Here is a 20,543-nt window from a genome sequence, read left to right on the forward strand (position 1 = left end):
TACAAGTTTCACATATAAACTCAGCAAATTATTGTCTGATTAAGACATATAATTTTTTAAATCAAATGTTTACAAACTTAAGATTGCTGACTTGCATCTTGTGTTCCCTCATGCCTACCTTTGTTTACTTGTGCTTTAAATAAAGGAATCTGAGGATTGACGCATGAGCTTGTATTTTGACAAGGATCTGTTTAAATCTTCTTCAAAGTTGCATTGCATTAAATTTAAGCACACCCCCCCCCCCAGAAAAAATGGAAAACAAAACACATTAGCTTGGTTTTTTAAAAGTAAATGTCCTTGTTTTATCTTTCAGCCCAAGAACTTGCCAGTCAAGATGAAAAACTTCTTCTAATGGAATCCAGCTTGAAAGCTACTCAAGAGCAGCTAACTGAGCAAATAGCAGAAACAGTTCGCCAAGAACAGAACAGTAGAAAACCCCAGGCAGAGCTGAAGACAGTGACAGAAGGGATTATTGCTTCTGAAGAAGAAAAAAATGATTACAAGTGAGTTATTTTTTTAGTATTTCAGAAAGTTTTACTTTACATACTGAAATCAAGTCCATCCTTTGACTTTGGTTGCTAAATATTTAGCTCTCTGTGTCTTGCAAAAGGTTATAAGCGTATGTACTAGCTTATACACTACACTGTTGGATCTAAAATAGAAAAACTTTACATTTGCTCTGTTCTCTAACTAAAATGGCACATGTTGAAAATTTTAACAGTCCTGTTCCAGATTCTAAATAATGATGTGGTGCTCAACTTTCATGTTAACTATCAAGAAATGTTCAAGGTGGATGCAAGAGAAAGAAAGAATACACTGTATTTCTGCAGCACCTATCTGCCAATGGCATTCTCATCTTTCTCCTTTTGGAGTCCAAAGGTTACATATGGCTCTTGTTGCCTTTCTTTATTGTTAAAGTAGCTGCTCTAAGCAAGACACTATTAAATTGAGAGACATTTGGAGTAGACTTTTGGTCAGACAATCGAGGCAAGTGAGAAACTCTGAAGAAAGGAAATTAAAATCTGTGCTAGTTTTGAAAAGTCATGAAAACTGTCCTCAGTAAAACATCTTCTGGTATTAATTTCTGTTTTGATCATCTAGATATTTAAGTAATGATTATACCTATTACAATGTTTTCAGATTTTGTCATTTATTTTTTCAAATAAATGTTAAAGCATTTCTTTTTGAGAGTTCTTATAATTAGGTGCTATATACTTTCTGTCATTTTCTTGGTCTGTTATAAAAATATAATTATGAAAGTAGTATAATCACGTGAACCCTTCTCTCTTTCCTTCTCCTCTTCCCCTCTACAGTCTCTCCCCACCCCATCATGTGTCAAGAATTACACTTTACTCACTGAACTTTGCTTAAATTGAGTAATCACAACTAGATAAAGCACACACATCTAAACTTTATGTTCTCCTGTCATTCATAATTTTGAACACAGTACTGAGGTCAGTTTGCATTTGGTATTAACTGATTTTCATGGGCCAAATTCTAACCTAACATTACTTATTGTATATCTAGATAGATGTATCTTTTAATAGGATTTCAAAACATTGTACATGATAAATGCAAAAGTAAGTTTTAATTTGTAATTAGAAAAGCTAATAATTTTAAAATAATATTTTTGAAATCTGTTCATGAGGAATTTATTTCTGGTTTTCAATTCAAAGATTTAATCCAAGACACTCAAAATAATTCTACAGTCCAAACTGATGTTTTAAATACAATTAAACACTCAGATAAACTCTGCTATTGACTGAATTCAGAAAATGGAAAGCAAATATTAAAATGCAGAAATTGATATCAAGGACTAAAATCAGTTTCTTTTGGGATAACCAAAGTAATGTATTATTTTTGTAAATATTATAAATGTTTAAAATAAGTTTATTATTAGGGGAATGATATGCTTAAGGTATGTTGAAAGAACAAATATGAAAAAATATTGTGAGCACTACTATAAAGCTAAAGGTAGTATTTGTTGTCAACTTAATTTTATTAATATAATGCCCAGGTTTTTCTGTATTTAGTTGCCATGTAAAGACACATATTTTCAGCACACTTACACAAAATATTATTTTTGAGCTGAAACTGAGAATCTGCTTCCAATATTGGATTTTTTAAGTAAATAAATCATACAGGGATTCATCCAGTAAAATATAGTGAATTATCAAAATTGTTTTATGTGCTTGATCTTTATTTATGTACTTTATATTATAATATACCTTTATCATGAAATTAAGTAGAATGTTCTTTCTTAATGTGAAAGTACAAGTGAGATCTATAAGTATCAATTAAGGTTTAAGAGTAACTAAAATTACAGCATTAGTTTTCGTTTTTAAGTCTACTTCTAATGGTTAGCAGTTAAATATCTTAGAAGTTAAAAACATTATTATGTCATAAGATAACGTTTTATTTTAAAGAGACGTAAATGACCATAATCAAACTATGATGGTTTCTTGATAGAAATATGTGCAATTTTCTTTTAAAAAGCATCCTTAACACTACAGTGTCACAGGATTTGCCTACAGGCTATATATGTGTATCTAAACATGAAAAATATTCAACACTGTTTCAGTTTGAAACAAAATCAAATATTTTGGGGCTTAGTAAATAAAAAATTGGCTTTTTTTCATTTACACAATCAACAGATTATATGAGTCGACCAAATTAACCAATCAACTTGGTATTGACAGTGCCAGAGAGTGTGGCCTATACCAGCCAGTCGAAAGGCAAATGTCATAAGACATTCCAGCATTATGGTTAGTTCCTTTAGCCAACCATCACTTACATGGAAAAGTCTGGATTCCGACTAAGTGGTGGAGGGTGAATGTGTAGAGCATAAACTTATGGTCCAAGACTAGAATAGTTTGTAGAGCTTGCAATCACAGTAGAATTTTGCTGGGGACGTCATAAATCTCTCTGGAACATGACAGTCTGGGATTTTTTTTTTCTCATAAGAGAAACTCATTTCTGAAATTACGGGATTTTTTTGATTTTACAAAAAAGAAAGAATTAAAAACCTCAAATGTGATTTTAAAAATGTAACTGTATTTGCCATTGAAAAATAACTAGAAATAACATTTTAAGGTATATACTGCACTTTAAGCATATGTGAGGATCTTATAGTTATTTTTCTAACAGGGACAGTGTATCTAAGTTGTTTTTGACCAATCATTATGTAAAATTTGTTTCCTTCATTCATTGACTTTGGGATATTCACTTAGAGTCAGCCAGGCTCTTACATTACTGAAATCTATTACTAGGTAAGTCGTTTCTTAATTAACCTTAAGATAATTTAAAAAGAATCATGCAAAAATCTAATTAAATAAACAAAGGGAAAACTTTTTTCAAATATGAAAAAGTAACCCTGTTTTTGAAATTTAGAGGAGCACACAGGATTTAGGTTTTATTCTTCCCCTCCTCTTTTTGAACTAAATGTAGAGAACACAAACCATCCACTCAGTATAAGCCTGTTACACTTGAAAGATTTGTTCTGAATGTCCAGTGGGAACCTGGAAATCGTAATAATTTGTAGTATCGATTGAGTGAAGCTATGCAGCTGGGGCCTCTGGTGAATAGACAGGAATAGACATTTTATTGATTAACTTTTACAGTCATATTTTCAAGACTCCGCAGCAACATAATTTTCACTTCCCAGCTTTGTGTTGCTGCATCATGAAACTTGGATTCTTCTCCCTTAACATTTACCCACTTGAGGAAAAAAGTATGGACATGTTTTGCCAGGACTGTGTTCTGCAGAGATGCATAACTTTCTGGAAAATGATTTATTTCAAGTGCTACTCTACCACAAACAGTAGAAAGGAATGCTCTGGTTATAACAGTTTGGGGAAATATCATTATGACAACTATTTGGTAATTAAACTTCTTATTTTCTCTTTCTTTCCGTGCTTAGGAATCTTAGTTGTCCAACCATAAATTCATGCATATGAGAATCAAATGAATTATCTTATGATGCCTTTATTTTTTCTTATTTATTTTTTATATCTTGCATGAGTAGCAGAAGAAAAATAATTGCAAAAAAGAATCTAATTTAGTTTGAAATGAAAATTATTAGATATTAAGTCATTTTGGCAATTTCAGTGTAAGAAAATATGAATATGTTCCTATTGGACATATGGAGTATTTCAGTAGTCTTAGGAAAGTTTTCTTTTAATTTTTGCAGTCAAAATATGCTACATATATATAGCTGAAAAAGCTACAAGCATTTTATGTATGATCATAAGTTTTTCTATAACAAGTTACTTATGATGTCACATTTTTGTCACTGGAGAAAACTGCAAAGCTTTCCTTTAGTTTATATATGTGGAGACATTTCATTGGAATTTTATATAAAAGCTGATATCTAGAAATTAAATCAGAGTTGAAAATAGGATTTTTTGGAAAAGATTACACTGATTTCTGATTTCTCTCTTCTCTCATCTGTGTATTTCTTTTATTTTTGACTTTGAAAAATGCATTCAAATAAATTTTTCCAAAGGTAAAACACAGAAGATTCATGTCACCTCACAAGCCCAGAAAATATGAAATAATACTGAATTATATAAAAATTTAGCAACAAAGTTCTTCACTGTTAAGATAATTCATGTAAGATGAACTTTATGCCTGATTTATTTAATTTTAAGATATCATTTTTGTTGATGATGATTGAAAATTAACATACAGTTTCAGTCCTAGAAATTCATAGATTTGATTTAAAAGTTTTCAAAGCATTTTTATTTATAATTTACTTCTCATTTAATTCAAAATGAAAAATTGGGTAACACATTCCTTCATATTAGCATGACACTGATATATTTTTCTCATTTTATTGAATATTAATTTTTTCAGAGAATTCAACTAGCTTGTAGTTTGCTTTCTACTGATTTTCAAAAATACAGCTATTAAGAATTTGGTCTGAATTTTCTTCTGTGGATCATAAATTTATTGTGGAAAATGCTTTAAAGGCACTATTTTTCATAGTTTTTAATTAAACACAGTACTTGTTGAAGTTTCAAAACTATTATAATTAAGGTGACACATGAGTGTGTTTCAAGACATTTGTTACTTGTATATATGAATAATATATATCCAATTATATTATATATATCATGTTTTTAATGCTAACGAAATTTATTTTTAGTAGTGCAAAGTTGTTTTTAAAATATTGGGGAGTTAATATTTTATTCACATTAAAATAATATTAAAATACTACATAAAGAATACAGGTTACTTTTATAACTTCTGTGGTCCTTTAAAGAAAGTACTTGTCTGTGTAATCAAGTATGTGATTTAAATTTATTTATCAAAATAAGGAGCACAATTAATACAGATCAAGTAATAAACATAAAATATAAAAAGCCTGAATTGAGATTGATTTCAATATAATCCTGTGGAGGAATCCCTACTTATTGATCAATTTTAAAGCCCATGCATAGCACTTAGAAAGATAAAGTAAGCAAGGTCAGATAATCAAAGCATTTAAATAGTAAAAACAGCAACTGCCACTGTAGACTGCTAAAATAAATCCATAATACAAATTGCTTTAGTAAAAAGTGGATGAGCAGCTGATCTTCCTATTGAACTCTGATACTGTGCAGTGACCACACTGGGAAAAGAATTGGGAGAAATGCCCTAAAGATCAATATTGAGTGAGATGTAGCAGGAATTCATTTTGAACATGAAAGCATTACAGGTGCGAGAGTATAGACATCTTCAAGAGATGTCATCAAGTGGAGATTGTTTAATACAGCTAAAAAGTGCCATCTATGAATGATACTGCCAAATAAGTTACAGAAATGCTCTCTTGACTGTTTAAAGAAATTATTCTAGTAGTATAAAACAGCTCTAGCATTTGAAAATGTAGGAAGTTGGGTTTACAATAAAATAGTGCGTTGGTTCTCTATTATATTATACATAAACTCAAGTCACTAATACACATTGAAGATATCAAAGAATTATGTAATGGTAGTCTCCAACCTTGTGCAGAGGTATAAAAATTAATTATAAAATAGACAGTGGAAGAAACACTTTGTGGAATTGAGTGGGAAAGGAATATTCATGGCAGGACTTCCTTTTGAAATGTGTTGGGATTTGGAGAACCCTATTTTTAATGAGAGTTTTGCAGTCTTCTGGCTTACTACATTCTTGGCGTTAGTGAACACCAATGGGAATTTTGAGTATCTAGATCTATGAAAAGTAGAATTAGATTTAGCATTTTTAACTACTTTGCTTATAAAATTTGATTTAAACTTCTATTGAACGAGACATCTTCATGACTACACTGAAGTTTTGTGGGAAACAATGTGATTTGTCATAAGTACATGTAGTTTTATTGTGCTGTGGAACAAACTGATTCATCAAAGTGGGCAATAATGTGATTTAATTATTTCTTACCTTTTCTCAGGTTCCCATTGATGTCATCTTTACATCACGACCTGTTTTCAAAGCTTCTAAATTCATTCATAATCTTATTACATGAATAGTATTGTGTCATGACAATAGAATTTCCCATTCAGATTGTTACACTAGGTAGTTCTGAGGTACTATCAATATAGCTTCCTAGTAATTTCAGTGTCCTATTTAAATCTTCACAATACCACTGACTGATGAACTTTGAGACTATATTAATAGAAACATTTCTAAATTGAACTCTTCAGTAAATTACTTAAACAGTTGAATTATTTTAAGCTATTTTCTTCTGTACCAGAGAAGCAAGGAAGGAAATTGAGACTGGTTATATTTAAGAGAGAAATTCCATATCAAAATGGAATATAAAACTGAGGCTCTGGGCTTAAAAGTTGATAACTTAGGGTTAGTTTACTCCATTCCGTTCTTACCATAATGAATGGTTACTTACAACTATTGTAGTCTCCATGTTTACTGCATGAATTGCTGATGGCAGCAACTTTACTGGTAAAATTGTGAAACAATATTCATAGTTGTCAGAAAAAGGTCATTCTATTTGCATTCATTAGGAACCTGGAGGACTGCACAGTGTGTGTTTCGTTTGGGATGTTGCAGTTATTGATTTACATACAGCTGTAGGAAAAATTAATTAGGATTATATTTCACTTATTACTGCAGGGTGTATAATAGGGGAAAAACACTTTTCTTAGAAGGTTGAACAGAAAATATCTGAATGGAATCATTGTTAAATCACAACTACCTTATCAAATAACTTTTTATGTTATACTATTTAAGGCTTAGTACATTTGTAGAAATTAATCAATACTTTGAAAAATGAACTTTAGTACATATCATAATAATAATGATAATTTAAATGACTAAATAAACCATTTTCTTCTGTTAGTTGGAGCTTACCTTTCTATAAGCTAAGTCTATGTGTATTTGTCTACTGTGAGTTTGCAGACATCAGGAAACTTTTTGCCCAAAGAGTTAAGGAAAAGCAGAACACAGAACAGGATCGGGTCAATTCTCAGGGAAAAGAAATATATTCCAGAAATGAGAGTTTCAGAAATAAAAGAACAGGAGAGAAAAGCTTACTTAATTTCTATATTTTCAGTCTCAGAAACTGCATGAAGCTAGCTTCTTTTATGGCTTTAACACTTGAACTGAACTGGAATACATTATATTGACAACACCTTTTCTCAGTGTGATAAGATTAGATTTCACATTGTTTTAAAAACTCTGTTTGGCTCCTTTCTATGAGCACCATGCATTCTTTAACTGGGAAATAATTGAATGCAGTTCTCCACATTGTTTATATGTGACACATGTTTGAGATTAATCAAATTGTAGTCACTTTTAATTAACAGCAGAGAATAATTTCAAAATGGGCAGAGCCAGATGACAAAGAATAGTTTGTGTGTTCAAGACATACTTTATGAATGGAAACACATGCCTATTGCGATATTTGTAACATGAAAATTTTATTAACTTCCATGTTGTCTTTTAGATATTTAGCATTGTAAAAGAAACCTGCTCTCTGGCCTAAGGTGGGCACTTGGGCATAAAGACAGCATTCGGGAAAAACAAATCATACCACTATAAAAACTAAAACTAAATTTACAGTCCTAATGTTCATAGACTTGATGAAACAATTTTATAAAATGTCACCAGCAGAACTCAGTACATATGCAGACTTCTTCTTTGTTCTTATAGATTAAATAATACCTGAGATATTAATTCCTAGAACTAAAGTACATGACTCTACTTTCCAAAACTTTCAGCCTACTGTTTCTCAGGTATGATCACAAGGATCTTTTTCTCTGTTTGCCTACTAGAATGAAAGCTTGGTGACTATTAAGTCCTCACGTACCATAGACTTTCTTTGTCTCAAATACTTTGAGTTCCTTCAAGAGAAAGCTGATTTAACTTGAATAGTATAGGAAATTGTCTTTCTAGAGTGATAGACAGTATTTTTTTTTACCTTGGCACAGTTAGTATTCTATTGTAAAGCTTATGTGAGATAATTTGAGATTCCCTGAAAACCCTTGACTTTTGAATCTCTCTATTGCAATTTGTTTTGAGGAGAGTGCTGGGTGCTAGATCAGTGAAGAGGCAATTAACTAAGAATTTTATAAAACCATGGAAGTCAACGGCTAAAACTTTGAATTACTTTCTTAACTAAAACAAAATGACTGGAACTCTATTTCTTAGGAAATTTTACTGATAAAGCTCTCACTCTCTCTCGCTCTCTCTTTCCCTGTGTGTGTGTATCCTCAATTTATTGAAAAGGTATGTTGTAAAGGCATTGATTATTTATGTTTTGAGGGACACAGAAGATAGCTCAGATACATTTCTTCACCATACATTCATAAACCAATAAGGGTCCAAAGTCATGGAAATAGATGTTCACGTAACTAGGTAATATTTGATGTTTCCTTTAAGTGTAAAGGAAAATTTTAGTGGTACAAAGGCAATCAGTGAACTCTTTCCCCCAGAATAAAAGCTAAAAAGGTAATAATTGGGACCATGCTTTTTTTAAGATTTATTTTATTTATTTGAAAGACAGAGTTACAGAGAGATAGAGAGACAGAGAGAGGTCTTCCATCCACTGGTTCAGTCCCCAGATGGCTACAACGGCCGGAGCTGAGCTGATCCGAAGCCAGGAGCCAGGAGCTTCTACCAGATCTCCCACATGGGTGCAGGGGCCCAAGGACTTGAGCCATCTTCCATTGCTTTCCCAGGCCACAGCAGAGAGCTGGATTGAAGAGGAATAGCCAGGACTTGAATTGGTGTCCATATGGGATGCCAATGCTTCAGGCCAGTGCTTTAACCCACTGTGCCACAGCACCAGCCCCGAGACCTATACTTTTTAAATGTGTAAATATTTGACAGAGTATTTTTCATTAACGAAAAGACTCAAGAACAACATCAAAATGATGAGATGTATATGTTTGATCAAAGAAATTGAAGTGACTCATTTTGTAGGGAATATTTTAATGTCTGGAAAAGCAGGTGGAAACTACATTAGGGATTTCTTTAACTTAAACAATTTATATTCTTTTTAGGAGTAACAGAGAGATTGTGAAGTGTTGTGAACAAGAATGTAGATGTGTTCATAGAAAAGGAATAGTTCCACTCTCTCATCCTTTTCTCTTACTTTTTCCCTGTCTTATGTCTATTCATTCTTAAAAATGAATTTTTAGTTTAATTTCTCCCCATGGTGGCCTTCTCACTCATTTCAGACTGAATGATATTACATGCTCTATGTCTTTATGGCACCTAAGAATGCTCTATTTGAGTGTTTACCTCACCTTATTATACCTTTTGGTATAATAACAAAGTTCCATTTCCCCATTGGATGACTTTGTGTTCATTTTCTTCCCAAACTGCTATAGCCATGGGCATCTTTTGTTAGATATTAGCATAATAATGGATGAAGAGAATGCATTTAACTATGTGTCTAGTTCAATATATTATAAATTATTTTGAGGGCATATGCTTAGTTGCTGGCCTAAGTTGACTTTTACAAAAATGTGGCACTAATCCTTAACCCCTAACTTATATATAGCTTCAGATACTCTAACAATGGGAGAAATCAATTGGGTAAACGGAAGATTTAGTGAGATAGATGTGCATTAAAGGAAATGCTACATAGAAAAATACTAAGATAAGTATGCTTAAAGTTCTATTTTAAATATTTGATAGAGGAAAAATGGAAAAGAGAGTGGAAGGTAGATTAAAAAGGGTTCAGTCTCAAAGATTTTTGAAATTTATTGTATATCATGCTAACTATGCTTGATAGTCATGCATTATAATCTTTCTAAACTGTGAAAAGAGTCAACTTCAAATGCTTTCACCACAAAAAATGGCATTTGAGGTGACGAATATGCTTATTAAAATGATTAGTTGGTCCATATTTTATATAAATATGACAGCATCACTTTGTATGCTAAAAAATATATATATACAACTGGGCTAGCATTGTGAAAAAGCAGGTTAGGCTGTTGCGTGCAATGCCAGCATTTCATGTCTGAGTAGCATTTCCATCCCCAGCTGCTCCATTTCAATGCAGTTCCAAACTAAAGTGCCTGGGAAGACAGAGCATATGATGGTCCAGGTACTTGCATACCTGCCACCCACATAGGAGACCTAGCTGGAGTTCTTGCCTCCTGGCTTCAGTCCCCGGCCCAGCCTTGGATATTGCTACAATTTGGAAAGTAAACCTTAGAAAAAAATTTCTCTCTTTCTCTCTCTTGCACTCTCTCTCTCTCTCTCTCTCTCTCTCTCTGTGTGTGTGTGTCCCTCTGTCTATCAGTCTTTCTTTCTGTCTCCATCTTTCTCTCTCCCTGACATTCTTTCAAATAAATAAATAACTGTAGTACAAGGCAGATTGGTGGACTATGTCCTGATGTACCACAAACTTTCATTAAAGGACAGGAAAAAGGTAAGAAGTATACAACAGAGAAAGTAGGTAATTTGTGGGGTGAGAAAAAAATATAGCACACATTTACAAAATGTACAGTAATATATAAGAAGTCATCAAAAATTCATGGGAAATTCTTATTATGAACAATTATGGGGAATTTGAAAATTATTTTGCAACAAAATTAACTTTTAATTCAGTTTTCCATGAACTCTTTGAAGTACTCTTAAACTTAGAGGGATTTCCTTTATATCTGAGGAAAAAAAAACAAATGTGAGTGATAGATAATTATGGAGAGAAAACTTAAGGGCAAATCAGGAAAATGAGAATCATTCTTTCAATAAAACGTTCTGATTTAATGGTTAAGAGGAAGGTTTACAGCAATATGAGCAAGGCTATAAAAAAACTGGTAAAATCATTGAAGCAAATATAAGAAAGCAGTTTATTCTAAGGTGGGTGTTAGGAAAATTAAACCTCAAGATATTTAGCCTTGAATGGACAAAGATAACTGGGTTTCAAACACTATTTCCTCCTGTCCAACTATGTACCTTACCCTGCTCTAAGCCTTGGGTATAAACAATGAATAAAGCAACGGAGTTCCTGCCCTCAATGGGATTATATTCTGTGGGAGTCAGAAAATATAGTTCAGATAAAATCATGTTATATAGATGATATGTTTATTGTATGTTACTCTTTTTCATCTTACTAATAAATACTTGGTTATTAATGATGTAGAAGCATTTGAATGACATAGCTTCTTGTAGTTCTGGGAACATCTTTTGCTCAAGAATCTACTCCTTTGGGTTTTATGATTTACTTGCTTACTGAAGACTGATAAAGAGGACCTTATAAGCTTATGATATAAAAGCCCTAAAAATCTTATAGTAGTGACTAAGAATATATTTTAATACATGTCCACATCATAATTTTATTTTCATTTTCAGGCATCTAGCTTCCCTTTTGTTCAAGTTTGGTAGAATTTTTCCCTAATCTTGCCATTCTTTTGACTCACTTTTTTTTTCTCTTGATCATGCAGATCCACTTACAGCAATGACTGAAATATTAGAGACTCTTCATTATCTCACATAAACACCAAAGGCATCTTCTTTTTGTATTTTTTATGCTCCTGGGAAAGCTAAATTAATCTAATTTTCATGTTAACAGTGTGCTGTCCTCCATCAAGATTGCTACAGAATTTCTTTACTTTCCTGGAGACTTGAAGTAGAGTTACTTTGCTATACCATCTGACCACCTTTTCATTTCATTCATAGAACACTTAGCTAAATAAAAATTAAAGCTAGTAGAGACCATCATGTTTCTGGTTTGTTCTTGATTTGAATTAAGGCAACAGGTAAGTCCAGGATGGTCTAGCATAATTTACTGGACAGTATCTCAAGAGAATTCATAATATCTACTCAGCAGCCAATTGCTTTAATATTATAAATTTAAAAATAATCTTAAAGAATAAAACAAGGGAAGCAGTAGTTGTGGCATAGCAGGTTAAGCCACCACTTGCAACAAAGGCATGCCATATGGCTGCCAGTTCTTGTCTTTGCTGTTCCACTTCTGATACAGCTCCCTGCTAATGCTCCTAGGAGGGCAGTGGAAGATGGTCCAAGTGCTTGGGTCCCTGCCACCCATGAGGAAGACTCAGATAAAGCTCCTGGCTCCTCGCTTCAGTCTGGCCCAGCCCTCGCTGCTGTGGCCATTTGGGGATTGACCAGCAGGTGGAAAATCTGTCTATCTGTCTCTCCCTCACTCTATGTAACTGTGCCTTTCAAATATTAAATAAATAAATAAATCCTATTTAAAAAAGAATAAAACAACAAATTCAGACCTTAGAAAGTCTTTGTACTTAATCTACATAGTCAAGCATAGTCAAGAATGCATGTTTCTACAACATACTGACTAACCCACCCATTTGTTAAAGCTATATATCTAGTCACTAATATAACTAATGCCTGTAAATTTTTGTTTCTTTGCTTTGTGTTTCCTCTCCCCCAATCTACAGCCTGATATGTCTTTTTATTAATTACCCCAGAAATGTACCTATTTTCTTCCAATCCTCCACTTAATTGAGCATTAATTGATTACTACCCAAGCTGGGTCAAAGGTCTCAGAACTATTCAAATTCTTCAAACGTAAGAGAAAATCAATCGCATACATAACTGGAGATATTCATCCAGGGTATCACTATTACCTGCTTATAGAAATTACAGGTCAGAGGATACAAGAATAAGTTAACAAAATATAATCTTGAAAAGGTGAAATGTCAGAAGAAAATCTTATGTTACCCATTAACAAATCTGAGTGTGGAAGCAAAAATATACTGAAGACATTTGAGTAAGCAAGTAACCATGTTTCGTAGAAGAGGCTATATCTAAGTTAAGTACGAGCTAAAGTGAAATGAGTGAACAAGAGAGGTTCTAATGAGAATTAAAATTACATGGTAATTAAAGATAATGCTTGTCACTTAGTGAACACTCAGTATGGGGTATGGTATGTGCCAGACTCTACACCAGGGGAGGGGTATTTTTTTCTGCCAAGATACATTGAGATATTTATAGCATCATTAGTTGGCCATACAAAATTATCAACTTAAAATTAGCCTGCTAAAGATTTATTGAATTTCAAGCTCCACCTGTGGTTGCCTTGCCAGGGCCAGACCAAATGATTTGGTAGGCTTCATTTAGCCCGTGGGCCAGCCATTCCCTGTCCCCACTAACTGATGTTTTATCAGTTTATACTATTTTTTAACATGCATTATTTCTTGTTGTACGCATATCAGTTGATTAAAATAAATATCATTATCACCACTTTTCAGATAAGGAAACTTTGGCCTGAATTGAATAAAGAATTTTTTTGTGTATCCATATCTGAAATTTAACTTATGTAAATGGACCCTCAAATTTAAATGCATGGCCATTTAATAAACTACATCAATTTAATGTTACAGATTCACAGTGAATAAAGAAAACTGAGCTGATGAGTGGAGACAATGCCAAATATCTGTTAATAGTAGATTCTGGGGGCTGGCATTGTGGCATAGCGGATAAAGCCGCCACTTGCAGTGCCAGCATCCCATATGGGCACTGGTTAGAGTCCCAGCTGCTCCACTTCCGATCCAGCTCTCCACTATGGCCTGGGAAAGCAATGGAAGATGGCTCAGGTTCCTGGGCCCCTGCACCTGTGTGGGAGACCCAGAAGAATCTATTGGCTTTGGATAGGCACACGCAGCTCCAGCCATTGTGGCCAGTTGGGGAGTGACCCAGCAGATAGAAGACCTCTCTCTTGCTCTCACTCTCTCTCTCTCTGCTCCTCCTTCTCTCTCTGTGTAACATTGACTTTCAAATAAATAAATAAATCTAAAAAAAATAGTACATTCTAGAGTCACAGCATTCACTTCAGGATTCATGCATTACACTAATACTACAAAAATAAAGTTTAAACACAAATAAGAGAGGCCGGCGCCCCGGCTCACTAGGCTAATCCTCCGCCTAGCGGCGCTGGCACACCGGGTTCTAGTCCCGGTTGGGGCGCTGGATTCTGTCCCGGTTGCCCCTCTTCCAGGCCAGCTCTCTGCTGTGGCCAGGGAGTGCAGTGGAGGATGGCCCAGGTGCTTGGGCCCTGCATCCCAGGGGAGACCAGGAAAAGCACCTGGCTCCTGGCTCCTGGCTCCTGCCATCGGATCAGCGCGGTGCGCTGGCCGCAGCGCACCGCCCGCGGTGGCCATTGGAGGGTGAACCAACGGCAAAGGAAGATCTTTCTCTCTGTCTCTCTCTCTCACTGTCCACTCTGCCTGTAAAAAACAAAAAAAAAAAACAAAAAAAAAAAAAAAAAAAAAAAACACAAATAGGAGATAACAGAATATCCATTATAATACATTCTAGAGTAAAACTTTAATGAAAAATCAAACAATTCTGGTCAATGGACAAGAATGATACAATTAAAAACATTTTAAACTAAATGATGGGCTTAATCTATTTGCCTATGTATTTCAAAACATGCATGCCGTATGCAACTACACTAATGTAATTTTAATAAAGCAGCCATTGCAATTGTAGAAGCTTAAGAATTACCTTAGCTTTGGAAGTTGTTGTCTGCATATTTATTTGACATTTAACACAATTGAGATTCTATGAAGTTTTTGGGAGAAAATTGGCATACTTACTCTCTTAAGGTTTCTCTAATTTTATTTCTTGTTTTAACTGATACGTAAAAGTATGCATGTAAATAGGGTACCTTATGATGTTTTACGCATGATTTGCAAAATGTCCAAATCAGATACCATCTCTCTCTCAAATGTTTGTCACTTCTTCATGGTTCAAATATTTAGAATCTTTTCTTCTAGCTTTTGAAAAAGGAATGGTGGGGCCGGTGCTGTGGCACAGCAGGTTAAAGCCCTGGCCTGAAGCGCTGGCATCCCATATGGGCACCGGTTCTAGTTCCGGCTGCTCCTCTTCTGATCTAGCTCTCTGCTATGGCCTGGGAAAGCAGTAGAATATGGCCCAAGTAATTGGGCCCCTGCACCCATGTGAGAGACCTGGAAAAGCTCCTGTCTTCAGATTGGCGCAGCTCCGGCGGTCACGGCCATCTGGGGAGTGAACCAGCAGATGGAAGACCTATCTCTCTGTCTCTACTTCTCTCTGTAACTGTCTTTCAAATAAATAAAATAAATCTTTAACAAAAAGGAATGGTATACAGTACATTATTATTATCTATAGTCATCATACTCTGCAATAGGGTACAGGAACTTCTTCCTACCCAGCTATAATTTGTACCTGCTAATCAACCTTTACCATTCCTCTCTTCCTCTGTTCTCTTCAGCCTCTGGTAACTTCCATTCTATTTTTTACTTCTGTGGGATCATGACGTATCACCTACTCCAATTAGACTGACTATTATAAAACAGACAAAAGATAATCAGTGTTGGTGAAAATATATGTGAATGTAAATTAATATAGCCATGTGGAAAGCAGTGTGGAGGTTCCTAAAAACAATAGAAATAGAACTATCATATGACCCAGCAATGCCACTATTGGCTATACCATCTAAAGGAAATAAAATCAGAGGGACATCTGTACCTCCATGTTTGCTACAGCACTACTCACAATATCAAAAAAATGGAAATAACCTGGCTGCCCATTAATGGATGAATGGATAAAGAAAATGTGCTATACATATAAAATGTAATATTATTGAGATGTAAAAATGACAAAATATAAAAATGACAAAATCCTGTCATCATGATAAATTACATAAAACTGACACTTATTATATTAAATGCAATAAACTGAACATAAAAAGACAAGTACTGAATGTACGTATAAGTTTGCATGTATAAAGTCGTATGTATATATAAAAAGTATGTATAAATTGTATGTATAAAAAGTTGACTATAATTTTTTTCAGGAGTAAAATGATAATCACAAATGTTTTCAAAATATAAAATTTATATTATGACTAGTGAAAAAAATTAGAGGTGGCTAAAAACTAAAACTTGCTTTTCCCAATAGGAAACTATGAAAAGGAAACAAAAAGAACAAGGCAAAAGTAAGAAAAGAGCACAGTAATTACATGAGTGAAGCTAACTATGGAAATAATTGCACGTGTGCAAATGACATCAGTAAAGTGACACTAAAACTGAAATGCAGTGTGCCTGGTAACTGAATTGAGTATTATGGAATTTTATTTTTGAGAAGGGATTTACAGAACCTGTAATACTGAGATGGGAAACTATAAGAAAAGAGGAGTCATTCCATTCCATCATACTGACCAAAGTGGCTACTTTTTTGTAAAGATTTTTTTTTTTTCTGAAAGGCAGAGATACATAAAAAGAAAAATGGCCACAAAGTCTGGAGCTGAGCAATCTGAAGCCAGGAGCCAGGAGCCTCTTCTGGGTCTTGCACATGGGTATAGGGGCCCAAACACTTGGGCCATCATCCTCTGTGGTTTCCCCGGACACACTGGAAGGGAGCCGGATTGGAAGTGGAGCACCTGCACTTGAATCAGTGTCCATATGGGATGCTGGAGCTGCGGGTGGTGGGTTAATGTGCTACACCACAGCACCAAACCCTGGTTCCTACATTTTAAAGATTTATTTATTTATTTAAAAGGCAGCCAGTGTGACAAGTGGCAACTTATTCCACTATGCCAAAACACCAACTACTAAAGTTGCCACTTCTCAGATTGCAATGCAGACATGATTTTTTAAAAGATTTATTTATTTATTTGAAAGGCAGAGTTACTCAGAGAGAGGAGAGGCAGAGAGAGAGAGAGGTCTTCCATTCGCTGGTTCACTCCCCAGTAGGCTGTCAGCGGCCGGCACTGTGCCAATCTGAAGCCAGGAGCCAGGAGCTAGGAGCTTCTTCCATGTCCCCCACACGGGTGCAGGGGCCTAAGGACTTGGGCCATCTTCTACTGCTTTCCCAGGCCACAGCAGAGAGCTGGATAGAAGTGGAACACCTGTGTCTGGAACTGGAGTCCTTATGGGATGCCTGCACTTAAGGCCAGGCGTTAACCGCCTGTGCCACAGCGCGGGCCCCAGGATGTGTTTTGTAAAAGAATGAGGGGCCTGCTGTGGTGCAGTGGGTTAACGCCCTGGCCTGAAGCACAGGCATCCTATATGGGTGCCAGTTCTATTCCTGCCTACTCCTCTTCTGATCAAGCTTTCTGCTATGGCCTGGGAAAGCAGTAGAGGATGGCCCAAGTCCTTGGGCCCCTGCATCCACATGGGAAACCAGGAAGAAGCATCTGGTTCCTGGTTCAGATCAGCACAGCTCTGGCTGTTGCAGCCATCTGGGGAGTGAACCAGGGATGAAAGATCTCTCTCTCTCTCTGCCTCTCCTTCTCTCTGTGTAACTCTTACTTTCAAATAAGTAAATAAATCTAAAAAAAAAAAAAAAAAGGATGAGCACCCCACTGACAGAAAAAGGGAATAGGAATATTTAAAAAGGCAGAATAGTTGTATAAATTTATTAGCCTTTACTGTTTGAGAGTAAACAGGTAACATGGGCCTTGCTTTATTGAAATGTTAATAGATCTGTGCTGCCTTTATTATCTTAAAAGATGGGACTTATTTTTTTTTTCTCTAGAAGTGTTTTCAAAACAACTCATTTTTAATCTCATATCATGCACTTTAGTAAATATACATTGCTTTTTCTTGATTGGATTTTCACGCTAACATATTCGTTAACACTTCTAGTCTAATGTTTATTGTGAATAGCATTTTATTGATAAAGAAAATTAATTTGTGAATAAATCCTCCCCCTGCCACAGGAATGAATGAGTTACTTTGTATTTGTAATGTCTCCTCTGCTCTGACTTCAACATGCTTGTGCTGAGAATCGTGTTCACTTTTTGTGCTTTACAGAAGTTATTATTGGAGAAGAGTACTTCCTACAGAATAACTTCATTTTTAAATTTTTATTTATTTTAGAAGCAAAGGGCAGAAAAAGACAAACACATACACACACAGAGAGAGAGAGAGAGAGAGAATGAGAGACAGAGGCAAAGAGAGACACACAGAAAAAATCTGCATCCACTTCTTCACCCTCCAAATACCTGCAGTATCTGGGACCACAGGTGAAAGCCAGGAACCTAACCCAGGTCTGCCACGTGGGTGACAGGGACCCAGCCACTTGAGCTCTGTATCAGAACCTGCATTAGCAGGAAGCTGTAGTCAGGAGCCAAAAATGATTATCAAGTACAGGCACTCCAGTATACATGGGCATTTTAACCACTACGCCAAACACCTGCCTTTGGAATACCTTCATTTTTTTTATGTAAGTAGAAATCTAAAGCTACTTTTAAACTCAATTCTGTCCTTCCTGACAAGCAAACAGTCCACAGGACTGTTCCCATCGTTACACAACACTTACACTAGCATACATTGAATGAAGAAAAGGAGACATTGAGGCTGAAAGAAAATCAAACAGCAGATTGTATGTGGATTTCTATTGTATTCCAGCCTCATGTATACATATATGAGTAAGTATACATGTAGGGATTTTACTTCTTATTACCCAAATAGAAAATTAACATGGATGAATGATTTAGCCTTAAAACAGGGTCTGTTTCCTTTCCTTTTTTTAAGTTTCAGAAGAAATCAAGTGAGGATATTTTGTGAACTATTGTGGATCTAGGGATAGATCAACAATGAGGACACAATTCTTCTGATTAGTCTGGGATATTCTTCTAACTAGAAGTTCTATTAAATTAAATTTGAGTTTTTAAAATATGTCATTAGAAAAGAATTCTGTATTTCTGCTGTGTTTGATAGAGTCTGAGTGTGAGAGCTGAAGTTTAGAAGATAAGCAGCAAAAATGTAAAGCACAAAACAATTCTTACCCTCAGGTGAATATTTCAAACACATTATTCTGTCTCTAGGTTAAAATAGATTTTTGCACATGTAAGAAGTAAATTCTGCTTAGGTAAAATGTAGTGTATTATGTTCCTTTTAGATAATTAATAAGTGGCCTTGAGGAATCAAAATCGCTGAGTAGTAAGATAAAGTACTTGTTAATGTAGATTCATTTCTCCAAAGAATTATTTATTTTTTCTGAAATGAATGGTATCACATAGTTAATTTTCCCCCTTTTTAAATGCCAGAGCATGCAAATTACCCAGTGATACTCAAAACTGAGCTTGACTGAGATCAGGAGAAATGCTGGTTTACACAAAAGAGGCTCTTAGATGTCTAGACTCAGATGTTCTTAGTTCTGATCAGATAAATGAACAGAGCACTCAACTACTCATATGGAAAGTAGACAAAAGATGAATGAAGAATGTTCTTTTTTATTATTAATATAGGAAGTACTCTTAAATGGCTTTTCCTAGACTCACCTGTAAATAATATGTATAGTATCTCCACATAAAACTCCGTTTGGGTTATTAAAAAGGTTTAAAATTAATACACTGAATAAATGACTTCTTTTCTTTAGAAATCATGGAGAAAGACTTCAAGTAGTTGAGAGGCACTTGATGACAGACTGTGGAGGCAGACTGCCCTGCGTTTGCATCCTTATAAGCGGTCACTACCTTGAACAAATTATTTAATTTATAAGACTCAGTATTTTCACCTGTAATTTGGAGATAACATGTCTTTCTTACTGGAATGTTATGACAGACAGCTTTGGAGAGGGCATAAACTGTACCTGACATAGCTGTGGTTCTCAGTAATTAATTGGTAGACATTAACCACCTACAAATTGTTTGTTGTCAGGTAAAGTACGCTATACATTTTCTAATAACAATAACAGTACCATTGATTTCTGCATTGGAATATGACAGACACAAGAATAAACATACAAGTATATTTAAAGGACATTGCCTTTACTTGTACCTTTCTAAGTGGATAAATGAATATAGTGTCTGTCTACTTCCAAAGATGTATTTTTTGTAAATTTCAGCAACACATGGATTATTGCCTGCCATTAGCCCTCAAACAGACAGGTTTTTTTCTCCAAAGCCCAGCAACATCATATTTGCAATGTTATGAATCTTGAGAGAAAAGGAAAATCTGGTTCTCTTAGTATTGTCTAGAAGTATTCCTTTTAAATCTTCAGTCTCTTCAAATTTACTATTTTGCAAACTATGTTAGATATAGTTTTAACATAACCCTTGTAAGAAGAAAGAAATTGATTAATTTGCTGCTGACAAGAGTTCACATTCTTTTTGTTTTTCTCAAAGGATGCATCTGCTTCCT

At 34.7% G+C, this 20,543-nt stretch overlaps 1 long non-coding RNA gene across 2 annotated transcripts in view; it reads left to right on the plus strand.

Annotated features, from left to right (window-relative positions):
* The first annotated feature begins 363 nt into the window (after positions 1–363).
* Positions 364–20,543, plus strand: part of LOC127490586 (uncharacterized) — a 184,924-nt gene continuing 164,744 nt past the window's right edge. For both annotated transcript variants that reach the window (XR_016235745.1, XR_016235746.1), the window contains exon 1: positions 364–503. This is a non-coding gene — a long non-coding RNA (uncharacterized LOC127490586). The remainder of the gene's footprint in view (positions 504–20,543) is intronic.

Source organism: Oryctolagus cuniculus, chromosome 6 (genome assembly GCF_051225735.1).
Source record: "Oryctolagus cuniculus isolate XC-2025 breed Fujian yellow rabbit chromosome 6, ASM5122573v1, whole genome shotgun sequence".
In the NCBI taxonomy this organism is placed as follows: domain Eukaryota; kingdom Metazoa; phylum Chordata; class Mammalia; order Lagomorpha; family Leporidae; genus Oryctolagus; species Oryctolagus cuniculus.